The 9,966-nt window shown below is 45.9% G+C and overlaps 1 protein-coding gene across 1 annotated transcript in view; it reads right to left on the minus strand.

The window, feature by feature from the left end:
* Positions 1 to 6,392, minus strand: part of BRD4 (bromodomain containing 4) — a 57,300-nt gene extending 50,908 nt beyond the window's left edge. Inside the window, 2 exon segments of the mRNA XM_040613349.1 lie at positions 3,287 to 3,381; positions 6,311 to 6,392. The gene's annotated coding sequence lies outside the window, so the exon portion shown is untranslated.
* Between the last annotated feature and the right edge of the window lie 3,574 nt (positions 6,393 to 9,966).

Below are 9,966 nucleotides of genomic sequence, written 5' to 3' on the forward strand. Positions count from 1 at the left end.
AACAATTTTCTGCAGAAATGGGACCGTGACACCCTCTTGGGAGCTTTGTGACCCTGCGGAGTTCCATCATGCCTTGGCTCAAAATAACAAAACCAGCTTGTTGGTCACTTGGGTTCACTCCTCGGGTTTTTAAGGCCACTATCTGTATCAGTGGGGAAGCGCCAAGAGGGAATTTACTTTTCCATCTGACCTGTTCTGGTGGCTGGGCAGCGTGGGCATCGATGCCACCAGCCAGACGGCACCTCCTGGATCCCATCCAACCCCCACACTGCCAGCGAGCATCCCCAGCAGCCCTGAACCTCGCTCCCGTGCCGATGGGGATGCTGACCTCCACAGCTACCTGTGCTGGCTTTTTTTTCCCCCCTCCTCTAACCATGCAGCACTTCCCGGCCCATTTCAGCTCCGCTGGTGCCTTTTTGTGCCCCGTGGGAGGCGTTCGGCAGTCAGACGCTGAATTTCAGGACCGCTTCGGTCCGCCCTGTACCCTAAACACAGCAGGTTTCCAAGCCAGGAGAAATTTATTTATTTTTGTGCCCTAAACCACGGGGCTCCCCTCTGCTTTTTGGGGTGTCTACACAGCTAGGACAGCAAGAAAAACATTTTCATTTATTTTGTTGCCTCTTTTTTTTGGGGGGAGCAGCTACTTCTATGCTCAATTTGCCATGGCTTAAAGAAAAAAAAAGATAACCTTAGAGTGGAAATTGAGCGGTTTTACCACAATTTAAGCTTAAAATAGCCGCAAGACCCATGGGGTTTTGCACTACAACTCCCAGTTGCTTAACAGCAAATAAATCCTGGCCACAAAACCCACCTACACCATCAACATTTCACTGTATTTCGAAGAGCAGAGAGAGTAATCAGCTTTTATCGATTACTATCTTACAATATTATTACAAAACTGCTGATTAGGAAGTCAGGCTGGCCGTATTAAGCAGCAGGAGACATCGGAGCAGGTTTTCTACATTGTTTCACCACAAATGTTCAAGGACGACGGATGTAGAAGCCGGCACATCAATCTGAAACTTCCAAGTAGCTCTCGTTGGGTTCAGCCTCCCACTTTTAAGGCAGCTGGAACCACACAAAATTTTTGGTGACTACCTTATCATCCTCCCCCCCGCCCCCCCCCCCCCCAGCTCAGCACAGTCATGGATTTTATTTTATGACTCAAACAGATCCTCCCTGCACGCACACGCAGTTTCCAAGATAACCCTGGGCAAGATCCATTCTTGCTGAAAAATAAGTGATCCCAGAACCCCCAGCACATTCGTGAAGGGTGATTTATACCCGAAATATTCAGCAGCAAATATTAAACTACACTTCGTGGATGAAGAGCCGCTGCCTTAACCTCAAACTGTCCCCATCCAGTGGGATCAACCGAGATGCTTTCAGCATCACCAGGTGACAGGTCCTCCAACAGCCCACCATTGAGGCGTGAACTTCGAGTCCCACCACCTCTCTACGTCAGCACCGGCACCGCGTCCTCACCTGGCACATCCCAACCCGCCGCCAGCCCCCGTCACGGCAGATGGATAGTGCCACAGGACACAGATTCCCACACCGGTGTCTCACACCATAGCTGGCTGCTGGTTCTATTTCACTGAACAAGTCCAAGCCACCCCCCCACCTACCCCCCCCATTTCAAGACAGGGGCACCCAACATCACCCCAAACTCAATTCCATCAGTCCTCACAGCACCCAGAGCACCACAGTGGATGGAGAAGATGGCAGAACACGGCTGCAGGTGACTACATACCTCAAAAAAGTTGCTGAAGAAAAGTTTATCTATTCTAACTCAGAGAAATTATTTTTTTTTTTTTTTTTACCCTTTCTAGTATGGGGTTTCAGCTGTAGTACCAGATGTAAGGACCCTACAGGTGCAGCCTGAGCACGAGGCTATTCCCAGTCCTTGCTGTTCCAGGAAAAAAAAAAAAAAAAAAAAAAAAAGATTTGATGCCCACTGACCACTCCAGCCTAATACTTGCAAGAAACTGCTCTTTTCCTGGAGAGATGAAGCTTTCCCCCCACCCCTCAATTTTGATTCTTGCTGCCCACTAACAAAACAAAACAAAAAATATCCTCTGAGGTCAAGACATTCCAAGAGCAGCTGGATATTGAAAACACTGCTTTTCCCACCTGAGACTCCAGAAAGCCACTCAGTCATCACATCTGGGCTACATCTGTAACCAAACACACCTCAGAGACTATTATTCGAGATCATAAATCGCCAAGCTTGCCAAAACATTCAGATGTCACAAAGCCAACCAAGTACTTTTCAAGCTGAAGCCATGAAAAAAATCAATAGTTGTGTACCTGGGGTATTTTCCCTATTTATTACTAAGCCTTTTAGGGTAAACTACTAGAAAGAAAACACACTTTGAAGACCAAGTTCTGGGTAGAGACACCAAAACACATTGCACTTGGGTCTTATTTTCCTGAGCCAGGGGGAGCACAAGCCCCAAAGAGGCAGCAGCTTTGCACAACGCTGTCTGATGGGCATCCGAGATGGAAGCAACACTCCCCAAAACACCCAGCTGAGCAGAATGCGGCCCAATTCGGACTCAGTGGCACCTGTGAGGAGACCAAAGTGCTGGCTGAGGGGTACGGGAGATAGAGCTGTACAGGAAGGGGAGCAAAAAAATCGTGCCTGATATTCTAAAATACCAGAGAAACACACCAAGATACAGAAAACTGAATTATTTCACGTGTGTGAAGCTTCTCCCTGACTTTGCACCCTCACCTCAGCACTCTGCTGTCTCTGCCCCTTATTTTCCCTGCTGGAATTGCAGATTTAAATCCTCCCTGGAGGGATTTAAGACATGTAGACACGGCGCTTTGGGACACGGTGGATTTGGCAGCGCAGGGTTAACGGTTAGGCTTGATCTTAAAGGTTTTTTCCAACCTGGAGGATTCTATGATCTAATGAAGTATCAGGCCAATCAAGTTTGATCCAGCCCTAACAAAGCTCCTGCTCCATTCCAAATCCCCGCCAGGAGATGAAGATCCATACAACCCCAGTTCCATCCACTCACACCAGCAAACACCTATTGGTAAATCCAGCAAATCCAGCAAATCCATTCACTGCAGCTGCTACGAGATTTACTCAGTCCAAATCCCTCAAAGGCAACGAGCACAGCTCATCCCTGGCTGGAATTAATTCCTGCCGTCCTGCTTTATATCACCTTCTCTTCGGTGACACCCCCAAAAGTGACATTACTGTCCCAAAATGCTGGAAATAAGCCGCACCCTGTAAAATCATGCACTTAGGAGCACAATTCAGGATAATTACCTGAAATCAAGAGTTGACCCTTCGAGGTGTTCGGTTCTTCCTCACCAGCTAAAGCCTCTGACCCTCATTTTCGAAGCTACTATTGAAAGAAAGATCTGTAAGGAAAAGAAACAGATGTTAATTCAGAATCACAGACGAAAAATCCTTGCTAACTTTTAGCCGCTGCCTTTTGGTTCTTCAGATTTCAGTTATTTGTAGGGAACAATACGTATGAGTCAGAAAACCAGGAACCTTTGACAATTAAAAGCATCACAATGCAGATGTGGATGGGTGAAGGGATCCAAGACAACGGTCCAGACCATCATCCAAAGTGTGCACGCTTTGGGATTTATATATACTGAGAAAAATGATTTAGTTTGAGCTAACCAACCCAATCCACCTCTTTTCGAGAGCTTCAAGTAGCACAGGTCCGTTCCCTCACGTTAACCTTTCCCCAAATAATCCACAGATTACTCAAAAAGCTCTTTTCCAGCCCTGAAAGCCCTTTTCCAGTTGTTTAAACCAGCTGCAAGACCTGGGTTTAACACAATTCCCGGGGCTACTACCCAGCTTGCGGCATCTCAAAGTCGCAAAACCACCCGCGGCTCCAGCCCAAGAACAGCAATCGCTCCCGCTCTGCCTTCTCGCAGAAATTATCTAAAAAAAAAAAAGCAAAGCACTCGACATGAGATTTAAGCTTCTACTGCAAAGACTGTCTCCAGGAATATGACTGTAACCGCTACCGACACCTTTTCAACATCGCTTCTGCTCACGAAATACCCACCGCACCTCCTGAGCCAGCCCACATGTGGGCAGATCATACAGCCCACAAACAAACTACTTAAAGAAAAATCTTTCATTTCATTTCAGGAGCAGGACAGACCCTAAAGGACATGGGAGATGCGAGACGTTTTCCCCCAGCACAGGGAATCCAGCACCCAGGAACGCAGAGAAAACCAAGCGCTCCGACCTAGGCCTAGCAAGTGGGCACAGAAAATTTAGCCAAGGCAAAGCAAGACTCACCTGCCCTCGGGTGAGAAATACTAGAGGTTGAAAGGGATGTCCAGAGGTCTCCTGCTCACACCAGGGCTGCCTTCAGACAGTCAAACAGGTTGCTCAGGGCTTTGTCACCCCACAGCAATTGCTGCCAGGGTTTGACATTTTAGTACTGTTTTTTCAAAGGTTAAGCTGATCTTACATGTGCCATACCCGCTCTTTACTCGGGGTTTGCTGCCGGTTCGACTTCCTAACAAAGCTCACGCTGGAGGCAGGTGGACACCAAAGCAGCTCGAAGGGTAAAAACACATACCAAACCCTGTGCCCAAGCAAAATGAGCTCGTTAAACATTCATTAAACACTATTTCTTCTCTGAGACAACCCAGCACCTCCCTGCAGGCAGGAAAAATCTACCAAGAGCTGGGAACACCCAGTGGCATCACCTGCTGCTGCCTACCTGCATTTTCCAATACAACTTGGGGTCCCGTTCCGGCCACTTCTGGATCTTTTCAGGATTTTAAAGCCACCCCCCACTAATTCCGTTAGCATCCCTGTTTCACAGTATCTCCATTAACAGGCCTGCTCTGTGAATGCCACAAATTACAATTACATCACTACTCATGCTTGTCTGGTAACAGAAACCAGATTAACGCTCAAGTATTGGTCACTTTTTTTTCCTGCAATTACTATTTTTTTTACAGCTAGTGACAGCCACGGAAAGGACTTGTTTTCATCTCCAATTCCCAATAATCAAACCCAGAAGCTTGGAGGAAGCGGCCATTTGCTTAAAACGCAAAGGTTTGGGTTTTTTAAGAACATTATTTACCTTCTGCATGTTCAGTGCCTTTTAGATTTCCTCGGGGCTGGGGGGGGGGGAGCAGCGGGGGGAACAACATACAAGTAACTCTGAAGAGAAACTCTTCCTCCAGCAGAAGTCATCAGTTTCCTACAAAAACACCCCCATAGCAAAGTACTGAAATCCATCAATAATTTTAAGTCTTCTAAAAATCTACACGCTCTGACCACTGTAGCACCAGTAATTTTTCAGACCTGTTTAATGAAGTTCTTTCTCCAGCACCCTCTGTACAGCTCCAGCAGTTAAGATCTCCAAGAACAGCATGCACTTACAAGAGGAAGATGCCAGATCTCCTAGTAAAGTGTTTTTCTAGTTGCAAACTAAAAGCTGGTGATTTAAGTTTATGTTACCAATCTTTGCTGGTTTTCACCTCCATCAGGATAACTGTGATTAAGCAGGTACCACTAACAGGCTAGCAATCACGTTAATTCAGGGGGAAAATGTTTCAATCTCGATTAATGTACTAATCAGAGTCAAGACTTCAAGAGCTCAGGGCGTAAAACATGTCACAAGGACTCCAGAAACAGTGAAAATAAGGATTTTTCCCTAAAGAAAGGCTAAGGCCAAGAAAACCCCCACTGTGATACTTGCAAACACTCCATGTAGTATCTGAAAATAGATACATTAACGCAAAAAGGTTGGCATTTGGAATTGCATCACTGTTACAAATTCACTTTTTTCAGCAGATCCTGACTTTAATAGGAAAGTGGCGAAATCCAAGGTATTGTACAAAAAAAAACCCAAACCCCAAACACCCCAAACAACACCAGTCGCCTGCTCTTCAGAAAGAGCCATTTGGGTATTAAAATCCAAAAAAGCTGGCACGTTCCTGTTTGCTAAAGGAGAACGGCATCAATCCCACAGCATCCCAGGATTCCGGCTGATGGTTTCTCTCCCAGCTAAGCCAATGGTGTGGTGCGGACGGCCGACGTCTGTGAGAGCAAAGACTAACACGTGCCAAACAAGTTACAACCATTCCTGGCTCACTCGTACACCAGAGAAACCCAGTTGCATTTAAACCACCTCCTGTACAGAGTATCACAGCTTTACTACAATTATTTCAGACTTTTTTTCAGTATTCTTATGTTTTCCACTACAATTCACCCCTCAATCCCTCCCCTAAGACTCCCCCAAATTTTCCAGCAGCACACCTGCTCATACCAGTTCTAGAAATTATTTAAAGTTCTTCTCACCTGGAAGCTCCTATTTTAAGCCAATTTAATTGCTATAAATCCATCGAGGTCCCATCTATGTTCCCCATATGAGGTAAAACATCTGGGAAAAGAAGAGACAGCACCCACTCAGCCCAGAAAGGAGCTTCAAATTCTTGTAAGAAAAAAAAATAAAAATTTGCAGATACGCCAAGGAGATTACAATTACGATTGCAAAAGGGCAGATTTAGATATCACCAAGGCTTGCTGCTCCCTGAACTTTTTGCTACATCACCAGAAAGGCTCCAAGAGAAGCATTAGAGGAGCAAACCCTCAAAAAGATGTTGCCTCCCAGCCAGCCCATCACATCCAGCCTGGAAAACATTTTTTACCTCCCCAGTTCGAGTCTTTTTTTCCACTTTGAAGTAGCCAAACGATCATGAGCTGAGGAGGTCACCACCACCAAGACATCCAAGGCTTCAACGTCTCGCCCCTGTGGGACAGATCAGCCCTGGCTCCATGGACAAGGCCACCCGACGCCACGTCCGCCAAAAAAAGTCAATGCTGAGAGCAGATACCTTGCCAAAAATACTTATTTTGTCTGGGGAAGCTTATCTCCACGAAGGCTGCTGGAGCGAACAAAGACTGTGCTCTGCGGGGTTCATCCAGCTTCAGGACAAAAAGACAATTCAGCTGAAAACAGTCACAAGACTCAATATTTTCCACGTGCCACAGCTGGCTTTTGCTCAGCCCAAGCCACCGTGATGCTCTACCACCAAGATCCCCTGCCAGGATTTCAAAGTGCATATAAATTATTACTAAAAACCTCCATTTTTCCAGCAAACTGGGTAGGGAGAACCCACCCCAAACAGGGAACAGTCAGCATATGCGTTCAAGAAAAGATGCATCTCATTAGTGATAATCATCACGAAACAAATTCTGAGGTAGCGTTGGGTCCAAATTTTTGTGCTAGGACAGAAACCATGTAGCCCAGCGGCCACCAGTTTCTTCTGGCACGTGTCCTCTGATGTTCCAAAAGCCACAGCAGCCCATGGAAAGCAGAATTTCAGTTCTATATGTACATACGCACTTCTATACGTCTGGTGAACTTGCACTCACACACTTCATGTTCCAAGACTCAGTGCTGGGCTATCTCAGCTCTCCGGATCTGATTTCATCCATCCACCTACCAAACCTCGCTCCAAACCAGTTTTTTCTATTAATTAGCATTTCCCAACTTGTCATGCATAGCCTCTTTTTTTTTTTCCTCTTTCGCCTTAATAGCTGTGGTTTATATTTAAAGTCCAATTTCTTTCGGCTTCGGCTCTCCTTTAATAAGGCCTCAAGTTTGACACTTGAATGAGAGGCGGCGACTGAGCGACCCTTGATCCAAGAGCCCTTCCCAACACTGCAAACAAAGGGAGAGGACTGAACGCGATCCAGGAATTGAACTTGAAAGCTTTGGTACAGGACGGTTTGTTCGCGGAGCTACTGCTGAATTGGCCCTGGGCACTGACTGAATGCGGAGTCGACTTCAGGAAAATAAACCCCGTTTTGCTTTTTTTTTCCCCCCATGACCAGTCTGTTCCATCCCCAAACCAGTCCCCGCACCGATAAAACCACAGGTGTGCATGGACGCCGTGTGATTGCACAACCCAAGAGCAGCCTTATCTCTCCATTTGATTTCATAAACCTTGTAAACACCAAACAGAGAAGCCACGCAGAAGGAAGCGGAGAGGATTTAACTAAAAACATCGCTGTCGCAGGCCAGGGGGGCCACTCTCCCGCTGTTTTGTGGTCAGAGAAAGAAAAACCAGGCACTTTTGGTACGTCATTCACCTGAATCTCCCAATTTCCTCCACTGGCATCCAAAGCCAAGGACGGGCACAGACCCCAACGTGATCCCAGGAATGGTATTTTGACCATCCAAAGTCCGAGCCTGTACGTTGGCTATTGCTCACCAAGGGCTGAAGCTGAGGATAAGGATTTTTCTCGGAAGAGCTAGCAAAACAGTGGCTAATAAAATAAAATAGGGAGTTACTGGTCTTTTGAATACCAGGCAAGGTCTTCCTCCTCCTTACCCTTATCTCTGCCATCTTCCTGAGCTCACAGAGCTTTGTCAGACACCAGCACTAACCACTTTTTAAACATTTAAATAAATCTGTGCCTGGATGAAGGCTGAACAGGAGTAGAAGCGCACCTAGTTCTAACTGTAATTTCTGTCATACCCAGACCTGCAGAATATCGAGTATCTGACAAAACATCTACACTCAAGGCAATACTGCAGTGCCAGCCCCAAATACCACTCAGCTTTTTTTATTCGAGGGCAAAACCCACGATTTCCTACAGCAGAACCACCAAACTACATCTGCAAAAGCAGGTCTCATTTTATAGCATAAAAATATATAGAAAAATCAGCCGTTTTAACAAAACCAACAGCAGACTGGGACAAACATGACCACATTGTTTGCTCAAACTGGTCTGTTTCTCTGAGCAGAGGATTTCCGATGTTTAAGGGAGGAGAGCGAGACCCCACAACTGGAGTCCACAGTGAAGTTAAAGCTGGTGTTAAAACCAGCAGAACTTACTCAAAAATCAATGTTTTTGGTCATACAGGCAATGCAGGTCATTATAGGTGAAGTAACAGGTACTTTAGTCCACATCAGGCAAATATCCATATATTTGGTATCCAATGTGCCATACAAGCCAGAGCCAATACAGGAAGCCAAGAATCCCACTTAAAGTAAGTGGGGAACATCAGATAAAATGTATTTTCAAAAAGCCTCCACTTTGCTTAAATTTCTCCTGCTTTTAGTACTAAGTTTCCTCTATAGGTAAATTCTCATTTAAATCTGCACATTACCCAGGCCCCGTATCACACCTTCCCTGCTTTTCCAGGGAGTTCCATACAGACACTTGCACACACTAGTGCTCCGTAGCCTGGAAAGTTTTCCAAGACGACCAATTTAGCCTCAAATCCTTTAATTAGCAGTAGGAGAACTAGAGTAGCCAGCTACAAAGAGAAATCTGGAGAGTCAAGCTGCAATTAAGCCACAGGGATGGGAGAAAGTTGCAAGATGTTTCCAGGAGCTGCAGGCTGAAGAGGTTTTACCTTGAGAATTGAGCAGTTTGTATCTGAGAAGGGTTTGTGCCCCCAAAATCTGACCCACCCCAGCCCAAACGAGAGCCCCATCTCCCTCCATGCATTCTCATTCTTGCAGTTGTTTTAATATTGCTGCTACCGAAGGGCTCAAAAATAGCAAAAGTTTATCTAAGATCAATTCAGGGCCCCGAGCAATCACTGCCAGATCTTCAAAGCACACGAGCTTCAACCACAAAGCGCAAATCACAAATCTATCTCCAAAAATTTCTGATGAATGGGCAAGACAAAGCAGGCGTTTGTATTTTCAAGGCATTTATGCCAGCAGCAGTCAACCTCAGAGAAGAGCTTCGACCCAGAACTCAGCCACAGGGTCTTCTAAAGCCACCTGAAAGCAACTCGCCGCCTCTGCATTTCCCAAAGGGCTGTTTTCTCCGTGGGTATCCACGTAGAGCCAGGCTGCACCTCAGATACGTGGTCTGGATTCACAGGAAGAGGTTCGGAGTCTGTAATGACCCAGCCACAAACGGCAACTCTTTTTTTTTTTTCTTTCAATAATTAAGAAGCTAAAAACAAAAGGTGTGAAAAAGGAAAACCA

This window comes from Falco naumanni, chromosome 13 (assembly GCF_017639655.2).
Source record: "Falco naumanni isolate bFalNau1 chromosome 13, bFalNau1.pat, whole genome shotgun sequence".
NCBI classification, from domain to species: Eukaryota; Metazoa; Chordata; class Aves; order Falconiformes; family Falconidae; genus Falco; species Falco naumanni.